Source organism: Eurosta solidaginis, chromosome 2, assembly GCF_040869045.1.
Source record: "Eurosta solidaginis isolate ZX-2024a chromosome 2, ASM4086904v1, whole genome shotgun sequence".
Taxonomy (NCBI): domain Eukaryota; kingdom Metazoa; phylum Arthropoda; class Insecta; order Diptera; family Tephritidae; genus Eurosta; species Eurosta solidaginis.
This window is the reverse complement of record NC_090320.1, coordinates 307,624,681-307,646,835: the sequence shown is the minus strand read 5'-3', so window position 1 is coordinate 307,646,835 and position 22,155 is coordinate 307,624,681. Positions and strand designations below refer to the sequence as shown.

Sequence of the window (22,155 nt, the reverse complement as noted above, 5' to 3'; positions counted from 1 at the left end):
GAAGCTTGAAGAGCTGTAAGTCCATGGTCATGATGCCAATCGGCGTATTCTATCGCTCCGGGATCTGTATTTACAACATCGAATCCACCTTCAAAATACGTCTCCCCATTTTGCCTCCGTAAAAAGTTATGCAAGTAGCAACAGGTTAACACAATTTTCGTTACTTTTTCTGGTGATAAATTAATAGTTTGTAGGAGAATTCTAAATCTTGATGCTAAAATGCCAAAACAGTTTTCAACAATTCTTCTCGCCCGAGAAAGCCTGTAGTTTAAAATTATTTCTTCTTCCTTGAGTGTGTTGTGGCTAAATGGCTTCATGGTATTTTCTAACAGGGGAAAATCATCGTCAGCTACGAATATAAATCGTAGTTTTTCTTCGCAGTTCGGAAGCGGCTGAGAGTCAGGAATTTTCAATGTTTTATTTTTTAGAGATGAAAAAAATTTTGTTTCGCTAAAAAGACCGGCATCAGACGCTCTTCCATTTGTGCCAGCATCCACCATCAAAAATTCGTAATTAGCATTAACCACTGCCATTAAAATGACGGAAACATTTTTTTTTATAATTATAGTAAAAAGATCCAGATCCAGGTGGCTTTGTTATATTGACGTGTTTTCCATCAATTGCGCCTATACAATTTGGGAAGTTCCAGCGTGCATCAAAATTTTTCGCTTCTACCTTCCAATCTTTTTCTGTTTGTGGAAGCTGAAAAGTAATGAAAAACTTATAAATCTTTCTTTTTAGGAATTCACTGTTCGGCCAAGCAAAAGATAAGTTTCTGAAGAACATACACTTATTAAAATTGCATGCGAGACTTGCCAACAGCCGCGAACCCACAGAAGGTGACTCCTTGGCTAAATCCTGGGCTTCGCAATATAGTGAAATGGAGGCCTCCCAGAAAACGATTGCGCGAAAAATCATATCAGATGTTTTATTTCAAGGTTGCTTGGGAGCATTGGAATTTAGACGCGATTCAAATCCAAAATGTTTTTAACGCAAGTCAAATATTAACACCAAATGTCATTCCGCAATACCCAATGCGCACGTCTACGCAACTTAACTACGAGGTGCCCCAACACATGCAGAATTATACAATAAGAGTTCCGACTCCTTTAAGTAGCGGCTCGTCCATAAACAGTAGTAGAATGTCACCTCAAGTCACACAAAACGTACGAATCGTTGAAGATACATCATCCATTAATTCGATCTCGGTAGAAAACTTACAAAATTTCTTTGCATCGTTTGAAACGGACGAATAATTTATTTCTACTTCAAAAAACCAATAATTTTCAGACACACATATGTACACATGAAACTTTTCTTGTTTAGTCGAAAACAAATAATTTAATCAATAAATAATTACCTTAATAAAATCTTTCAATTGACTTATTATGGCATCACAAGTCTCTGTAACTATTTTCCCAATCGTTTGGGGCGCAATTGCTGTCAAAAATTTCAAGTCTTCAAAGCTATTGCCACTAGCTAGAAAGCGCAAAGTTAAAGCAAGTCGGTGATGAGGGGGAATCGCTTCTCTCATTATTGTATCCCGTTTCGTTATGAGTGGCAAAATTTTTTGTAAAAGTTGGTCAAATGTTGCCTTGCTCATACGAACGTAATTTTTAAAATCATTTTGTGACGTGAATTCCAGTTCTTTAGTAAGCTCACTTTGTCCAAGAACTGCTCGTTTTTTAAACCATTCTTTGCACCAAATTCTTTTTTTGCGATCTTCTCTCTTTTTTTTACGCTTAATTGCCACAGCGAGCAATATTGCTGCAGCACAATTGTTATCCGTATTCATCGTTGTCTGAAAGAGAACTAATGTTCGGCCAAAAGTTCGTATGGTGTATGGCCAAAGCTGCGAACAAGATTGCGGAATGTTCGCGGACATGTTCGTGTCGTGTATTTGGCGCCTTACCGATGGGCTATCAGGTTTTCAAATATGGTTATCGATTTTTTCGATTAGTTATTGGTTTCTTATCAAATTGTTATCGAAAATATCGGTTTGTTATCGAAAAGTTCGAGTTGTTATCGACGAATTATCTGGGTGAACTCTAGTTAATTTTAGCATTTAAGTTTTCTAGACGTGCACCTGTATGTTTACACCAGTAGTCACTAAAATTGAAAATGTGCCTGTTAGTTAGACCACTAAACGAAATATGTATGAAGTGAGCGCGAATACTTATTACACTAGCTGATGACCAATGGTTTACACGTCGAACTTTAGAAGTACGACTTATTCGTACTGTCTCGGCTGTTTGAAATGCTTCCGACATTCTTCAAAAGAGTTTAATTCCTATAGTTAATTTTGGTATTTGCTTGAAGGCAGCGTTGATGCGAAAAGCGATGCAATAATTTGATGATAAGAAACGATTATATCTTAAGAACAATTTTAAAAGTTGTGAGGGTGTCAGCAAAGTTTGAAACTTGAAAAACTTATTAAAATAATATAACTGCTTTTGAAGCTAGATTTGATTATTTAATATTATTCCTCGAAAGCCATTGATATGGTCGTGGCACTCTAATCTGTACACAGGTCCACAATAATTACATAATGATCGGGTTAATCCAAACTTAGACTACCTTACTTTATTCTTCGAAGCCTGCTGTACCAAAGTATCAAAAGTTTTTCAAACTTATTTTTAAATCGTTAAGAATTTAATGAATTTTAATATTTTGTGTAAATCGACTTAACATTGACTTTTTTATTAACTCTGACTGCAAATATTTATTCATACATATATTTATGTGGTTTTATTAAAAGTAATTTAATCCGTGTGTGATGCTATAAGACAAATTACCTATGTTTGTATGTATGTATGTATGCGCATACAAGTAAATACATAAACGAAATTATATTTCAAGATTTTTATAAATCGAAAATACACTGGTTTAAATGCATACTAAACTGTATGTTTATATTATACTTTCGCACACTACCCTATATTTATAAATATTTTGTTTCCATGTCTAAATTCCAGCATCGAAATTAACGTTCGCTTTTCGCCCACCTTCATCAAACGGTTACAAAAACATTCACATATGCTATCATCCCCTGCGACCCTCCCCCAATTGCGGGGAATTAGGTGAAAATGAAGGAGCGTGCCATTAAAGAAAACAAACATTTTTGTAAAATGTTACCTGCATACATATATATATGTATATTTATATGTAAGTATGTATGTATTGTGACGAATATTAGCAACACTAAGGGATACTATCATCTCTAAGCCGATACTAAGCAGTGACTTGTATGCACATAACCAAATCAATCATTATGTCTCCATATATGTACGTACACGCAGCGGAGAGAAAAGTATCACTCACATATACACGCGCATATGAGAAGCTATAAACATAGTTTATAGCTGGTAATTTTATAGCTGGTAACTAACTAGCAAATTCTAGAAATAGAAACGCCTAGAAATATGTCAACGAGGAAACCGAACAGTATAAAAGCAGTACCAGCTGAAGCACGACCATTCAGTTTGATTTAAGCACGCTATCTGTTGAGCAGTAGAAGTGTTATTGTGAAGTACTTTAATAAAAGCCATTTTGCATTACTGAATAGTGGAGTTATTTATTCAACAGTTTAGTGATTCGAACGTTAGTAGAAGGCTGCAAATAAGAGGAATTGCACTAAATTCGTTACAGTATGTATGCATATTCATACATTAAGATGGATTTGCAAGATAAAAGTTGAGATTTTCATGCTACACGGTTAGAAATCTGAGCCCAAATTGTAATCCACTCATCGGTTTAAGTATTTTTGAATCATTTTTCAACTAAATTGGAAACCACTCAATTTACTACTGTAATTTTTAATTTTTTTCGGTTTCAATTTAAAACTGGTTTAAGCAAAAGTTTAAAAAATTAAAAAAAAAAAAAATAAATGTAAGGCGCGATAACCTCCGAAGAGATCTAAGGCCGAGCTTCTCTTCCAATTTGCGTCGTGCTCCTCTTGATTTTTCCCTACAAATTGGCCGGACGGGACCTACATGTTTTATGCCGACTCCGAACGGCATCTGCAAGGCAGATGAGTTTTCACTGAGAGCTTTTCATGGCAGAAATACAATCGGAGCGCTTGCCAGACACTGCCGAGGGGCGACCCCGCTTAGAAAAATTTTCTTCTAATTGAAAAATCTTATTTCTAAAATTTTGATGTTGCTTTGCCCGGGAGTTGAACCCAGGGCATACGGTGTGATAGGCGGAGCACGCTACCATCACACCACGGTGGCCGCCAAAAAAAAATTTAAGTTACTTTAAAACAAAACCAAAAAAATTTCGAAAAATCTAAAAATAGAAACTTGTAGTCGCTCCAGGATTTGACCGAAAACCAAAAGGTTTCAAAAATCGAAAAATTGAAAATTGTATAAACGTCTGCTATTAAAAGAAACCACAAGAGTTTAAACTTGTTGCTGAATAAAAAATTTCAGGTGTGAAAAGTGCTGCAGGTCATTGATTCTTTTTCAAAACATACTGTCATAACTATATATGTATTAGGTGTTATGATATGATTTCTTTCACAGATGTCATAGCTCATGGTGAGCAAACTACTAGAATCCGTGCCACGTCGGTTCGAAACCTGGCCACCGCTTATAGTACCGCTTATAGTACCTTGAAAGAAAAGAGTGCATACCATTAAAACAAGAAATATAAGACAGGCCAAACTCACAATCCTCATTTTTATAAAGGGTCCAACATCGAAAATCCCCGCCTATATATGATGTGTAGGCTAGTTTCGATTAATGAAATAACACTGGACCACGAATTTCAACTTTTTCTCTTTACCAGAAACACCGTTGTGAAATTCGTATGTAAAACCACCCCCTAATTTCGAAAGTCGAGTTCATTTTTGATTCTATGGTACCGTTTTTGAGATATTTGTAATTTACCGTTATTCGAAAAAACCAAAAAGATGGCTCCCTTTAATTACGTATATCTCACGAAGGTGTTAAGCAATTGCATAACGGAACACAGAATCGGAAAGACGATAAAATTTGCTATAAATGCATCATACATTGTTCTTTGCTCACCCAGATAGTTTTCGAGATATTAGGGGGACTCATGTAACCGTATAAATGCCTTATAAAGTGTGTAAACGTATAAATTTATCTAGTTTACGCACGAGCTGTCAAATTTTGTATAAAAAATCATTTACACAATTTGTATAAATTTACGCGCACATTTCATTGTGTAAACGCGATAAACTCAAAGGAATGCAACCTTGCAGACATTACAGCAGGCATTTTCATCAGAAATCTCCAACATCAGCAAGTAATTTACAAGAATATCTTAGTAAAGACGTTTTAGTTTTGATTTTTCACTTAATCTTGGTATTTTTTAATTTGTATAACAATCAAAAAAATTTTTGTGGAAATAATACAGCTGAAAAACAATCAAGTTTATCAAGAGTAATTCTAGGTGCGTTCATATAACCGCGTGTGTAAATGGATATAATTTTACACCTTATAAGTTTATATGCTATCATGAGTCCCCCTATTAGCTTTTAATTTCATATCTTTGTTTTTTTTTATGAAAAAATATGAAAAAAATTACTTTTAGCGAGGGCAGCATTCCAAAACCACAACTTTTTTTCCAAATATTTTTTATTTACGTAAAGCTCTGTTTAATTAGAAAAAAGATAAGCTATCATCGAAGAAAATCGATGCAAAACTACGTAAGTTATAAGCGATCAAATAAAAATACCCAGGTTGTGCAATTTCAACATATACCTCAAAACGTATGTATGGTATAAAGAAGAGTGAAATATCTAGCTATGCTCTGTTTCTATTTAGTTAAAAGTTCAATTTATGAATGAAATTACCCATATTTTTAACTTTTTTTTTTTAATTTATTTATGTTTTTACTATATTCTAACAATCTTTATCTTAATTTTATTTTACTATGTAGTCGAAATAATTATGTGTTCGATTTTGACGCTTATTCAGTTTAGGATCGGTTTCTCTTATGAGAAACCAGCAGTAATCACCCATCATTGCGACGTCCCAGAATCCTTGATATCGATTTTTAATTAATTTCATTTGCTGATGAAACCTTTCGCCATGTTTGTCACTTTCGTCGCCAAGATTTGCCGGAAAAAGCTCAAATGTGAGTGCAGAAAGTGAATTTTTAACGACATATTTACGCCTGGAAAGAAAATATTAGTTAGGTAAACAAGTTATAGAATTTTGGGAAATTAATTTTAATAGGCATAATTATTGATTAAGTCATTCACTATCTGCTCGTAGTTAGGGTTTTTTTGTCTACCGAGAAAAGAAGCAACGACATTTTCAAAGGATTCCCACGCTGCTGCCTCAACTGATGAGAGTAGTCCTTTGAATTGATTATTGTTGATCAACTTTTTTATTTGTGGTCCGACAAAAATACCTTCCTTTATCTTGGCTTGAGAAATATCTGGAAAAATTGTTTTCAAATAGTCGAATGCTTCGCCTTATTTGTCCAAAGCCTTAACAAAGTTTTTAATGAGACCGAGCTTGATGTGTAAGGGTGGAAGTATGATTTTCTCTTTCTTGACAAGAGGGGTGTATTTGATGTTATCCACACCAACGGTAAACTCGACTCTTTCCGGCAAATCCTTTCTGACGTAGTGGTCCTTACGAGCTCGGCTATCCCACTTGCAGAGGAAGCAGCAGTGCTTGGTGTAGCCACTTTGTAGACCGCATAGCATTGCAACGACTTTGAGATCAGAACATATTTTCCAATCATGCTCTTCACATTTGATAAATTTGAGTAGTTTTTGCATTTCCTTGTAGGATTCCTTTGTATTTACTGCATGTGCGATCGGGATAGAAGGCTTTTTGTTACCAATATGCAATAATACAGCCTTCAAACTCAGTTTATTGCTGTCTATGAACAATCGCCACTCTTTTGAATCATATATTTGACCAAACTCTTTGAATAAACCAGGAATGTCGTTGCAGTAGCGAATACTGTCTTTCTTGGTATAGTGTTTGGAAAATGGTTCGTGACGAGTTCTACAATATATCACCTTAACATCGGATGACACAAATTTAAATTGTTGCATACGAGAAGTGTGGATCTCGGCCTTTTCCTTGGATAGTTCCAAATCTCTTATCCAATAATTAAGTTGTGCTTGTGACAGAACGTTTCTCTCGTTTCCCATGCGAAATTCAGTACAACTTGATTCCCCGCACTCAGATATTACTGTTGACAATGGAACTGGATCCGCAACTGCCGTTGAATGTAGTACTGGTAATGTCACTGTAGGTACGCTGGCATAGGTTACTCTTCTTGATCTTCCAACGCCAAGTACTTTTGTTTGACAAATATAACACTCTACTGAATGGCAAGTAGGTTCTCTCCATATCACTCGTGTATCAAATTGTATTTGTTTCCTGATTCTGACTGAATCAGTTCTACTCGACACGATGTACACAAAGTGTTCTTCGGTGTGCATGGTTTTTCAGCATTTTTAGGCTCAATGCCAAAATACTTGGAGTATAAAGTTTTCATATGATCTGAGAACACTCGTCGTTGCCTTATGATAGTATATTGGCCACACATGAAACAGAACATATCTGGATCGTTATTACACTCAAATTCTCGCTTCCTTTTACTCATTTTATTTTTTTTTTTTTAATAAATCACGGTTTTGTAATTTGACTTATGAACTGAACTATCTCCGGCGAGCCTTGCAGATGTTATGAAGTTTAAAGGCGCATTAACTCATATTTATACTCGGAACAAGAATAAAATTGAAAAAATTAAATCTTACCTAGACAGAAAGGTTCCTTTTTATACGAAGTCGCGAAAAGAAAATACTACCTGCTTTAGATGTAGGCTTTAAAAATTTTCTGTGTCTAATAATTTTGAAAATCTACCTGCATACTTACCCATAAGTGACGGAAATACATGTTTATAACTACATGCCTACAGCAGGTTTCGAACCCAACCACTTTTCCTTTCGATGCAACCACTCTACCTACTATAAAACAATTCGAGTACTAAAAGTACTATTTGATTTATTTAAAGAAAAAGTATTATCATTGCTATGGTGTTATTCGTTTATCCGGATAATATCCCATTTGCACTTTATACCTTTTATATATGTATGTATACATACATTGAAGTTGCGCAACCTGGGTATTTTTATTTGATCGCTTATAACTTACGTAGTTTTACATCGATTTTCTTCAGTGATAGCTTATCGTTTTTCTTATTAAACGGAGCTTTATGTAAATACAAAATATCTGAAAACAAAGTTGTGGTTTTGGAATGCTGCCCTCGCAAAGAGTAATTTTTTTCATATTTTTTCATAAAAAAAAAACAAAAATCTGAAATGATGAGCTAATATCTCGAAAACTATATGGTTGAGCAAAAAACAATGTATGATGGATTTATAAGTTGAAAAGTCTGAAAAGTTATTTGTAATTGCTTGACCCGTTCGTGAGATATACGTAATTAAATGGAGCCATCTTTTTGGTTTTTTCGAATAACGGTAAATTGCAAATATCTCAAAAAACGGTACCATAGAATCAAAAATGAACTCGATTTTCGAAATCAGGGGGTGGTTTTACATACGAATTTCATAACGGCGTCTCTGGTAAATTTTGGCCGTCGACCAGTGTAATTACTCTCTCTCAATCTCTTAAAAAAAATTGTTTGACCGGGGAATGAACGAAAGGGTTGCCAGAGTTTTGGTTTTACACAATACCGCCAGCTAAACCTTTTCAAGTCGCAATAAAAACACTTACACAATAAAAAAAATGTACACAATAAACAACGGAACGAAAAATCGCTGAGTTTGGAGAAAATAATAATTCTGAATTGGACTTTCGGTGTTGTTTATCATTTGAGACTAAAGCCCCCATTACTGATACTTAGCATAGACTTGACTTGACTTGGCGTAAACTTGGCAACTTAGCCACGATTATACTCCACTTGGCGCATAAAATCTGGCATCATAATCAGCGTTGAAATTTATTTTTAAATAAATGTCAATTTGTATGACAAAATGTCAAAATGAAATGGAAACAAACAAATGGCATCTCAAAATGTAAACGTCACTTAGAACTTACATAAAAAATCAAAATTCAACAGACTTCTAACTCAAGTTAAGTTTTGAGTAATCAGTAACATGCAATGTTAATTTAACAGAACTGTAAGTGACAGTTCGCAAGCCAAGTCAAGTCTATGCTAAGTATCAGTAATGGAGCCTTAACCGTCATTACAAATAAAACTTGGCGCATTGCGTCACATTTCATTTTTAACAACTAAGATTAAACATATGCAGTTAAGCGCAGCATTTGCCATAAACTGCATTTGACGCACATTACCGCTAAGATTTGACCAAGTTTTATTTTTTGTGTGCGTTGACATATCAGCTGATTTAATTTTGTCAGTTATTGTAAATTTTTCAATCGTTTTTATCGAGTGCTTTTAATTCAATGTACAAAACGATATAAAATAAATAATTTGTGTATATAAATTGTTGCGGTAAATGCAGGGCCGTAGAGAGAAAATCCGGGCCCGGGACTAAACAATTTACGGGCCCCCTATAAAAAATCCACTAACACATTTGATTAATTTGAATTAATGACGGATTACATAAAAAAAAAATGTTGCCACATCACCTAATGATTTTTGGACTAAGAGCTGAAAATAAAATTAACACATAATATTTACTATTTATACAATTTTTTGTAGCGTAGAAATAAAATTCTCTAGTTATTTTGTAACATTTTAATACATTTCTGATAAATTTAATGCTGATTATAAATTTTAATTATTCAATATAGAAAGTTCGGGTATCAAAGAGTGGCTTTTCTTGCTTTTTGCGCTGCAAAATTTTTTTATAAAAATATCAAAAATTTAACTGTCTTGCCAAAACGGATTCAACACAAAGCGTGGCAAGTCCTGAAACTCGCTTTTGAGATGAACACGATCTATGAAAGTTTTTGATTCTTGAAAGGACGCTGAAGGAACGTTTTGCACTAGCTGCAGTGACAGGTATAGTGCAAAAGATACGTAAAGCAACACAAATGTTGGGGAAAGATTTGAACATATTGTATTGTTAAAGTCAGACTCTGAATCATCCGCAATCGTCTCATTTAAATTATCTTCAGAACGTCTTTTGGGTTTTCTCTTTCGAATGTCCGGAAACTTTGGCGAAATGTTCAATTGAATAGCAACTATTTTGTATTCGTTTAAAATTGTTTCCCATTTGTTCCTGATCAACTTCAAATCAGCTAATAAGGCATCTAAATGTCGGACCTCAATATCTATGGTGGCGTCTCTAGCTTGGAGGACCACGTTTCTTTCATTAATGGTAGTCAGTATTTTGAACAAAATTGAGGACAGCAAGATACATTCGAACTTGTTGATGTACTTGTGAATGCCCGTAATATCTCCGTAGGCTTGTGCAGTCAAATTTAGCTTAGGTAATGCGTTTAGTTCTTGTGTTAATCCTGGAACATGGTTTGCGAATGGCCTGATTGCCTCAATCTAGTCGACCACCTAGTGTCTGAAAGACTGTGAAGAGGGCTCGGTACATTTTTTTTTTTTTTGAGGATGTTCCATCGATGTGGACTGCTGCTGAAAATAGTAAAACATTTTTGTACAACTCCGCAGAAAGTAATTGCAGCCGTACAACATTCTGCGGCATCAACACCACATAAATTCAGACTGTGGGTTGCACAAGGCGAGTAATCAGCCTTCGAGTTTTTGTCGAGAATGTGACCTAGTGCTCCGTTGTAAGCTGCTTTCATATTGGCGCCGTTATCGTACCATTGTGCACGACAATCTTTTAATGGGATTTCATGTTTACCTAGAGTATGGCAAATTAGATCAGCGATTTTCTGACCAGTTTTTTTTTTGGTTACAATTCACGAAAGCCAAAAACCGTTCTTGAATTGTAAAATCTGTTGCTTTCGAATTGAAACGGAGTTAGCGCAAAATGAACGTAGTCAACGTTATTAGCAAAATTCTTGTCTTTTTTGCGTTGATCTAATATAGTTTCCCTCACGTGATTTGCATAAATTTCTATAAACTTGTTCTGAATGTCTGGGGAAAGATAGTGAACTTGTAAACGTTTGTGCTGCTGTTGTGAAATCCTAACTTTCTCTCTAAGTATCGGATCATAATGGCTTATGAGGTCTTAGATGCCCAAAAAATGTCCATTGTTTCGTTCACCAAGATATATACTTTCGCCTTTGAAAGCTAGGCCTCTTTCACCCAAAAATAAAATAGTGTCCAAAATTCTTTATAAAATTTCTTTCCACTTTTGAGTTTCAGTGATTAGCTGTTCATTGATAAGTGTATCAATTGTAGACTCCTTTTGAATTAGATTTTGTAAAGATCGCCATTGAATATAACATTTAATGTGATCTTGAGTATTTTCGTGTGCTGGCAGTTTATCGTATAGCTTCTTCCATACCTGCAATTTCGAATATCCGCCAGGACAACAAATTTTAAGTCGATTTAAAGTATTAGTGCTTAACAGATGACATGGTAGGCAATAAAAAGCATTGCTACTGGCACTCCACACCCACCAGTCGCCCTCCACTTTCTCTCCATTTGGCAAGATTCTGTTTAACAAATGAGGAAGGAAATTCGTCGTCATGACGATTACGTGGAAAAATAACAGGACACTTTTGATGACCTCGACGAATTATTTCGTTGACTTCCTCAGATCGCCAAAAACTCCTTATTTACGGTACCGATATCGAAGTCATTTAAATAATCTTGACTTTGATACAGAGTTGGTGGTATTGTTGGAAGACTTTTTGAAGATGAACCTTCATCAGTGTTACCACGAGAACATTACGATTTCAGATTCATGTAACCATATATTTTTGTTTGATGCTTTTATTGTCTCCTCACTGTTCGAAGGCCCAGGCAAGAAATCATTCATCAATATTCGTTGCTTTTGAAATACGGCTTAAAATTTACACATGGACCAACTAAAGACTCTCCTGAATTAAAAAATGTCTTAGTATCTTTAAATCGCGCCCGGGGGGAATCCCCCATTCCCACCTCCCTCTCGTCGGGCCAGGGTAAATGATATAATTATACAGATATTATATATATGTATATATACATATATGTTTTTATTAAAACGCGTTCATTATGACTTTTTTCTGCCAAATTTGTACATTTTAAGTTATGCGGCAAAGTTTTATCAGACATTTTTTTAAAACTCTTTTAAACTTAGTTACTTCTTTACTATTTCGATCGATATGGAATATATTAAAAGTGAGCACTTAAGTTTGAGAACACTAACAAAAATGTTTAATAAAAATCCGCCTCTAACTGGACAGTAAAATATTGTGGATGTAAAGCGGCAGCCATATAAGAAGAAATTAAATAAATAAAGTGACACGATACGAACAAAAAATTTATTTTTTTCTTATGTACAAAAGCGCAGCAATTCGAATTTCGAGTTTGTCTCTCTCGTGCCAATCTAATGCACATCCATACATACATATCACATATGGATGTTGCAAGTTTCAATCGAGATCTGTTGATATTTGTTTTGGAGGTGGCGTTGAATGCTCATAGTGGACGCCAGTTGAGTGGCAACATCCTTGAAAGCATTTAAGTAGCCGGTTTTTTTTACACTTCATTTACGATGAGTTCCTCTTACATGAACTTTACAGTCAAAAGCACAGGAATACGTAGCACGGACATACATACACACACACATAAATGGATTGCACATATAAATGCTGTACTTACATAGGTATTCTTGCAGAATGGGTAATGCCATAAATAAGCCAAATATCGCTTAAAACTGTTGGTTTTGTTCTTTTCTTAAACAGCTTATTCAAACTGTTGAAATGTATCCGATATGTATATCAACTAAAAAATTTTGGACATTCGGGCATTGCTCTTCGTTGATTACTTTAGGACGAAATCGAACCATGGATGATACATCAAAGCATGGTAACAGAAAATCGTCAAAGCAACGCGTTTGCGCGTATTCCCCTTTCGACTGAATGCCTGCAGGAGAAGGAGATGCAAAAATACATGCACACTTACATTCGTATTTCAGCTATTACCGGTAATATTGTAGATGGAAGTTTTAGTTACCTAAAAATTATAACCATTATACCTATTAGCTCTAAACTATGGACATATTAAGTCCCTGTAACGAATTAACAGACCGGCCACTAGAACACACTATTTCCCCAATTCTGGCCCCCTGGTTATATGCGCAATGCTGATTAAAATAAAAGCCTAATTGAACTGTTGTGCTTATATTACTTGTAAGTTGTAAAAGTTGCTTGCTGTTTTCTACGGGTAATAAGTTATTACTAGACTGAAATAGACACGCCAATGTCTGGAAAAGCGCTGGATGGCGGAACACATGTCTGCTCTTAGCCGATTAATGGTTCATTGTCAGTTCGGCTACAGTGGCAATCGGTCGATTTGGATAACTTGAACGGAAAATTAGTTTCTTTTAAATAAAAACCGTCATATGTACGAGAACAAAGAAATAAAGTAACGGTATTATTTCTAAAGTATACGAAATACCAAAACATTCGACATATTTTAAAATCGAAATAATTTCCATACTTGGTGTAATTATAAACTATTTAGGTGCATAATTATGAACGCCAAAAAGTATACATAAATCTAAAATATATGACATCAATAATTTTGATATTTCAATGAGATTGTCTTTAAAGGAACTATTATTTGCGAAATTCAAAAACTTAACGCAAATTTGTGTCGCCATCCTTCTGACCAACGTATGGGTAAGATTAGTGAATTCTTTTTTGTTTTTTAGTGATCGGTATAAACAAATTTCCATAATTCGATTCAAAAGGGCAATGCTCTCATTAACCGTAAGAGCCAAGACAACTCTCCACATTTTCTAGATCTTTTGGTTCTATTTTAATGCCTGGTTTTTCAGTGTGAGTTCAAACTCCAATTAAAGTTGACTAGAGTTTAACCTTGCCACTTTGTTCGATAATATAAAATTTTGCTGCTTATCTCAGCTTAAGTGGCCGAAGTACCAGGGTTATGGGCCCATTACTCATACTTAGACTTGACTTGAGAACTGTCACTTACAGTTCTGTTAAATGAACATTGCATGTTACTGATTACTCAAAACTTAGCAACACTTAGCTTGACTTAGAAGTCTGTTGAATTTTGATTTTCTATGTAAGTTCTAAGTGACGTTTACATTTTGAGATGCCATTTGTTTGTTTCCATTTCATTTTGACATTTTGTCATACAAATTGACATTTATTTTTATTTTATTTATTAATTTTTATACTCATAAATTAATTGTAGCATTCAAAATTAACTAAACCACCACTTTTTGTAGCAAATATTTCACAATAAAATGACAGCTCATGATGCCAGATTGTATGCGCTAAATGGAGTATAATCGTGGCTAAGTTGCCAAGTTTACGCCAAGTCAAGTCAAGTCTATGCTAAGTATCAGTAATTGGGCCTTTAACCTCTAGTCAACTTTAACTGGATTTTAAACTCGCATTGACAAACCCGGCCTAAGTGAAAAAGTAGAAACACTTTTCGAAATGAAAAAGTTTTGGAAATTGCGCGTACAAATTATTTTAAGCTGACGGCAGAGTGGAGGCATTGCTATAATTTAAAGATAGAATTCATAGCTTTCCGATGATTTCTTTTGGGAAATTGTAAAAGTTGTCAGAGTGTCTGAAACGTTTCGAGCTTGTAAAGAAAATTTAGTCGTACTGGAGCAAAGCAGAACCATCACTTACTTCGAAAAAATAGTGCCCACTCAAACTTTTCCAATAAAGTGTATTGCTAATGAAATTGTAGTGCGATTCAAAATTTAGTGACTACCCCCGACAATGACCCATAGTTACCCTGCAAAAATCGAGAGTACTCCATACATACATGCATGTATGGAGTACTCGCTATAGACCAACCGGATGCTCCAAAATTAACCACAATTCATACAAAAAGTATGGTCCAATTAACATTGCGTTGTCCTAGGATTGGACCATATACTCCACCTCCGCATTACATCAGAGTAATCCATGGAGTACCCACAGTCCAATAAACATCGTGTAGTGATTACAATCGTTAAAAACGAGCAATGATCGGCTTACAATATGTTCGTGTAGAAACATGAGTTGGTCCATTGCTGCATTACAGTGGAGTATAATGGTAAGTACTCGAGTGGACTATATGATCCAACGATTTTTGCAGGGTAAAACAAAAAAGCGTGCAAACAAAATCCGAAATATAGAACGTCCGTAAATCCTACCAACGAAATCGTATGAAATTTTTAGGCTGGTACATTAGACGTGTTTTGTCCCTCTGTTATAATCAGCCGTCGCCAATAGGGTTAGATCAAGTAAACTTTAAACCTGTTGTCTTAGAGGGAAACCTGAAGAGTTGGCCTTCTATGCATTTTGCATGATAACTAAATGCACTACTGACTTTGTTGTTATACTCAGTTGAGCAGAGCTCACAGAGTATATTAACTTTGATTGAATAACGGTTGGTTGTACAGGTATAAAGGAGTCGAGATAGATATAGACTTCCATATATCAAAATCATCAGTATCGAAAAAAAATTTGATTGAGCCATGTCCGTCCGTCCGTCTGTCCGTTAACACGATAACTTGAGTACATTTTCAGGTATCTTGATGAAATTTGATATGTAGGTTCCTGGGCACTGATCTCAGATCGCTATTTAAAATGAACGAAATCGGACTATAACCACGCCCACTTTTACGATATCGAAAATTTCGAAAAATCGAAAAAGTGTGATAATTCATTACCAGAGAAGGATAAAGCGATGAAACTTGGTGGGTGGGTTCACCTTATGACGCAAAATAGAAAATTAGTAAAATTTTGGAAAAAGGGCGTGGCACCGCCCACTTTTAAAAGAAGGTAATTTAAAAGTTTTGCAAGCTGTAATTTGGCAGTCGTTGAAGATATCATGATGAAGTTTAGCAAAAACGTTACTCCTGTTACTATATGTGAGCTAAATAAAAATTAGCAAAATCGGGTGAAGAACATGCCCACTTTTTAAAAAAAATGTTTAAAAGTCAAATTTTAACAAAAAATTTAATATCTTTACAGTATATAAGTAAATTATGTCAACATTCAACTGCAATAATGATATGGTGCAACAAAATACAAAAATAAAAGAAAATTTCAAAATGGGCGTGGCTCCGCCCTTTTTCATTTAATTTGTCTAGAATACTTTTAATGCCATAAGTCGAACAAAAATATACCAATCCTCGTGAGATTTGGCAGGGGCATAGATTCTATGAGGACAACTGTTTTCTGTCAAAATGGGCGAATTCGGTTGAAGCCACGACCAGTGTTTATACACAGTCGACCGTCTGTCCTTCCGTTCGGCCGTTAATACGATAACCTTAGGAAAAATCGATATATCTTTACTAAACTTAGTTCACATACTTATCTGAACTCACTTTATCTTGGTATAAAAAATAGCCGAAATCCGACTGTGACCAGGCCCACTTTTTCGATATCGAAAATTACGAAAATGAAAAAAATGTCATAATTCTATACCAAATATGGAAAAGTTCTGCAGGGCGAAATCAAAAGCCCTTGGAATCTTGGTAGGAATACTGTTCGCGGTATTACATATATAAATAAATTAGCGGTACCCGAAAGGTGCTGTTCTGGGTCACTCTGGTCCACATTTCCGTCGATATCTCGAAAACGCCTTCACATATAAACTTAAGGGCCAATCCCCTTTAAAACCCTCATTAACACCTTTCATTTGATACCCATATCGTACAAACAAATTCTAGAGTCACCCCTGGTCCACCTTTATGGCGATATCTCGAAAACGCCTTCACATATACAACTACCACCACTCCCTTTTAAAACCCTCATTAATACCTTTAATTTGATACCCATATCGTACAAACACATTCTAGAGTCACCCCCGGCCACCTTTATGTCGTTATCTCGAAATGGCGTCCACCTATAGAACTATGGCCCACTCCCTTTTAAAATACTATTTAATACTTTCTATTTGATACCCATGTCATAAAAACACATTCCAGGGTTACCCTAGGTTAATTTTCCTACATGGTGATTTTCCTTTATTTTGTCTCCAAAGCTCTCAGCTGAGTATGTAATGTTCGATTACACCCGAACTTAGCCTTCCTTACTTGTTTTTAAATATATTTGAATTGGATCAATAAGATATAAATAGCGATTCGTTCGGAAAAGTGTAGAGAAGGGAGGATAAAGAAGCTTCAAATGGACAACTTAATAACACGGCACAAATATCATCCTTATGTCTACATAAGTATGTTCAATGAGCATTGTTCATACATACAAAACACGCTCGTTTGCAGGCAAAATTATAGGCATACATATTTACAACGCCATAGTCGTAACCATACTCATATCCATAACCATCTCCAATGTGATCGATTAATGGTGCCTTAACCTAAAAATCGTGAAAATTTCATAAAAATGAAAAAAATGCAAAAAATTACAATCATGTTGAACAAAAAATTTGTCTCTTCGGCATAACGTGAACAATGAATAAAATCTGCAAAAAGTTATTAAATTCAACAACTTAAATATTTTTAGGTTATGGATATGGCGATAAACCAGAAACCATTGGTTGGCTATGGTATGGTTATGGCGTTAGCGTTATGGTATGGCACCATTAATCGATTACATTGATTTCCATAAGGTAGGTTCGATCAGCTGTTTAATCTTGTTATGGTTTTATGGTTATAAGTCACCATTAATTGGCACTTTATTAGTGACTAGCGGACCCCATTGCACTTCGTAGCAACCAACCAAAAAAAGAAATGAAAGATTATAAATTTTTTTTATGAAATGAATGCATTGTATTTCAAAATTATTAATGTCAATCCAAAACATTTGGTTAAACAATATTTTTAGTTTGCCCATTGGAAGCGAGCACAAACAAACAATTTGGAGTTGCAACTCTTGAGCAGGCCACGTATAGCTGTCCATGTGAAAAGCACGGCTCCTCCAAATTTAATCCGCATATTTGAAGCGTTTGTCCTTGTGCCTTATTGATGGACATGACAAATGATAGACGCACTGGGAATTGCAAAAGCTTAAATTCAAATACTATGTCTGTTGGAATCAGTGGAATACGCACAGAAGAGAAGACTTTGAACATGCGTTGATCTCATCCGCCGGTGTTGATCGTGGAACCACAGGCAATATTTGTCGAAAATCCCCTGACAATAATATTAATGCACCACCAAAAATTTCTTGATTCTGACGTAGATCTTGCATTGTACGGTGTAATGCTTCCAGCCATTTTTTATGCATCATTGTGCATTCATCCAATAGAATAATTGCTGCTTGTCGCAAAACTTTTGCCATCGCAGAATTTCTTGAAATATATAATTACATTTTAATTAATATCGAGAGTGTACTGTTCGTCCACCATCCAATAGAGTACCAGCGATACCCGACGAAGCAAGTGCCAATGCAATTTTTCGTTGCGATCGAATGGCTGCCAAAATGAGTGATATCACAAATGTTTTTCCCGTACCACCAGGCGCATCCAAAAAATATAATCCACCGACTTCATTTTGTACCGCTTGGATGATGGTATCATAGACATGTTTTTGATGGTCATTTCATTTAGGAACATTCAAATTCACAAATGTTTGCACTTCATTGGGATCATACTGTTGTTCACGTTGCAATTCTCGAAAACATGGAAAACATGTTGTTTTTTTTTTTTCAAATTTAGAATTTTTCAAAAAAAAAAAAAATCATAACTCAAGAATGGCTAATCCGATTTGGGATTTCAAAATCAACTAACCATCATCTCTCCTTCCTGTATCTTTCCTAAAAATTTCATGGCAATCTGTCGAGCCGTTCTCGAGTTATGGAGTGACAATCAAAATGTACACTTCCTTTTATATATAGATTACGGTATAAATGTACAGTTACGAAAAGCATTATAGCTCCGTCACATAAGCAGTTTTTCATATATATGACTTTAACACAAGCTTATTTATGCGTGATGTGTTGCGCCGTCTGATAAGAAAAAGTAGCCAACTCTCAAATTTTGTTGCAAGCAAAGCATAAGGAGAAGAATTTGACATTTGCTTTAGCAAAGGGTGCTGGCACACTTTGCAAGTGAAATTATTTTTCCCACTCGTTGGTAACTTTTCTAACATTATTCGCAATTAAAAACTGCAATATAACAAATTAATACGATACAAAATATGTTAGCAAGTATTTTTGTTGTATAGGGAGAATGTTTAGAACAGTGCTTCGCAAAATTTTGTATGTGAGTGGGCAAAGCCAAATAAACGTCAATTGCCAAGTCTGAAGTTCCTTCATATTTATAAACGCAACATCTTTGTTGATTGTGGCCATGTTACTGTCATGCATAAGCTTGTGTTAAAACCATCTATATGAAAAATGTTGTTGTGCCGCGGCCTTTACAAATATATCTGTGAACATCGCACGGTGGGGTATTTGATCAATCTAACTGGTCGCAGCAGTTATTTCTGTTGAAAAAGTGGTTGTCTCACTTCTATGTTATGAAAGGAAATATTTGACCATAAATTCACAGTGTTGCGCGCAGAATTACTATCGATTGTGACCCGGTTTCGGAGGGACCCGGGGTCATTATTTGGCATTAAATGAGATATGTGTGTCAATAACCCATATTGACGAAACGAAAGGTATTTTACTCCGCATTTCTATTGAAATTTTTAAGTAGGGTTTCCACTTAGGATCCTTCTTTTTTATATTTCTTTGTATAGCCACTATCATCTCGGAATAGGCTTAACCGATTTGAATGAAATCTGGTACATCGATATAGTATTACAGTTTGAGAATGTTTTCACAAGGTTTCCACCTTTTTTAAGTTAAAAAAATTACATGAGATATGCCAATAAGGTTATCAGTCTCTAACAAAATTGATCACCAATAAAAAAATCGCGGGTATGCGCAGCCGTTTTTGTTATTAAACTTTGAAACAAACACAAGCTTAAGTATCGCCAAAAAATTACTGACAAGATATGCCATGAAAAAAAAGATATCTTTTTGTTTGCAAGGTTTTTAAAAAATTAATATTGAAAAGTTAGTATTACAAGTAGAATAACTCAATTAAAACATGCGGTATAAAAAATCTAACAAATGAATTAAAAACACATTTACCTGTCGTAAAAGAGAATGTAGTTAGATTTGATTAATGCTAAATAAGTGTACACGTATTTAGGTTAGAAGGGTATATTGCTTTTTTAATCTAAACATACATAGAACTACACACAATTTTTATACAACTTTAGATGTGCGTGGTTAGCTCCGTTGACTTTGCTATTCAGTGGACATCTAGAAACGCCAGGGAGTATATTGAAAAAAAAAAAAAAAAAAAAATTGGAATATTTTGAAAAATCGACTTTTGGCCAGCTAGACTGATCAAATACCCCGCATCGTCACGTATTGTAGTAAATATATGAATGCTTATTCTCATTTGAAACTTTTTCTTTGGACTGGAAAGGATGTGTTTATAGTAAAGTTTACTTGAGGCACATGGCACTTCAGTTGCATCATTTTTTTTTTTATTCCCAAACTAAAAGGTTCCTTCCGTACTACAAAGCTGACCGACTTGTATAATCTCCCCAATTGTAGCTTTACTAGCAGTCGAGTTTTCTAAGAAAAAGTTTTTCCTTAACTTATTAAATATTTGGAGAAATTTAAACAACGCGGCAGCAGGAAGAACAAAACGACAGCTGCTTCGTTTATACGATGTAAATCTCATCACAGCCTTTTCTCCCGGGAATGGGAGTCAAAGCCGCCACTCCAGCGACGATCGATCTCTAGACAAATAGACTCGACCAAAGCTGCAAGACAACTTTTTCCCAACCGCGTTATGCTGCATGGCTATATGTATTTATACTTTCGTATTTGCATGCTAAAAGCTTTACATTGTTGTTGGAAAGGTCTTTATGTTGAAAATTTTTAATTAAAAATTGCTTTCAAAATGTTTTCATACCTTAAGCTTCTAAAAATAGTTTTTCTGCAAAATTAATCGATATTTAGATCCTGGTGCTTTCTAGCATAGTGTTTTCGGGTTCAAAATTCTGAAATCCTCGGATTATTTTTCCCAAATTTAGGTTTTATATGGAAAAGCCCGCATTTAAAGATAAGCGCCTACATCAACATACACATGTACATACATACATACAAATATTAGGCAAACAAACAGAAATTCATTTACGCAAACATTCGAATTGTGCCAAGAGAAGCTTCAGACGCCCTTGAGCTTTTAATTTAAATACAACAACGTGTTGATAATAACCTGAAGAAGTAAATAAGTAAATGTATATATGTATGTACGACTCCAGCGCTAAACGACAAATGGCCACAGCTATGATGCGCTAACAATCAATGATTCATCGACTTCTTCGGGGACGCCAGTTGGCTAAACAAGTTTCTGCCTTTAAGTTGTCTCGTGCATTTGGAATTGGTGCTACTGTTTTTATGTAGGTTTTTGTTTTCTTCCCCACCTCGCACATGGTATGTACTTCTCCACTGTACATATATATTTTTATCTATATGGATTATTAGTTAATGTTTTGGCTTCGATTTATTTGCACTTTTGTGACCGCGAAGACACTACAAAAACAATCGTAAAATTTATTATTTTAACCACGTTGTGATATAAAACGCTTTGAATATTAATGTCGCATTTATAGGACAATCTTTTAGCTAAGTAAATTTTTAATGACTTTCGATTGTTGTGCTGTGTTTCATTAAAGAGGCGTTGCTGTTTACCTACAATATACATACATACGCATATAATACATTTGTATTAGAGCGCTTGAAAAAAAAACAATACCAGATTTGTAATCAGTTGTTGTTGTTGTTGTAGCAGTGCTTCGCCCCATGCAATAAGTAATTTGTAATCAGCGATATCATATCAAGGAAGGGAGATCCCAGAGATGTCACAGAAAATTCTTGACTGTTTCTATCTCCCCTTCGTATTTGCAGCTCCAGCAGTAGTCATTATAGGGAGCACCCTGCCGTTGTGCATGCTTCCCGATTGCTATGTGGACGGTTATAACACCAGAGATATTCCCCTCCTTCCAAGAAGAAGGAGAGTTTTTGTACGTCTCGCGCCCCATTCAGGCCACACGAGCTTAGTGTAGTAGCAGTATTCAAGATTGTTCCATCT

General features: G+C 35.2%; 1 protein-coding gene across 1 annotated transcript in view; it reads left to right on the top strand.

Moving 5' to 3' along the window:
• Positions 1–13,521: 13,521 nt before the first annotated feature.
• LOC137241417 (dorsal-related immunity factor Dif-like) overlaps positions 13,522–22,155 on the top strand; it is an 80,739-nt gene continuing 72,105 nt past the window's right edge. The window contains exon 1 of the mRNA XM_067768998.1: positions 13,522–13,736. The gene's annotated coding sequence lies outside the window, so the exon portion shown is untranslated. The remainder of the gene's footprint in view (positions 13,737–22,155) is intronic.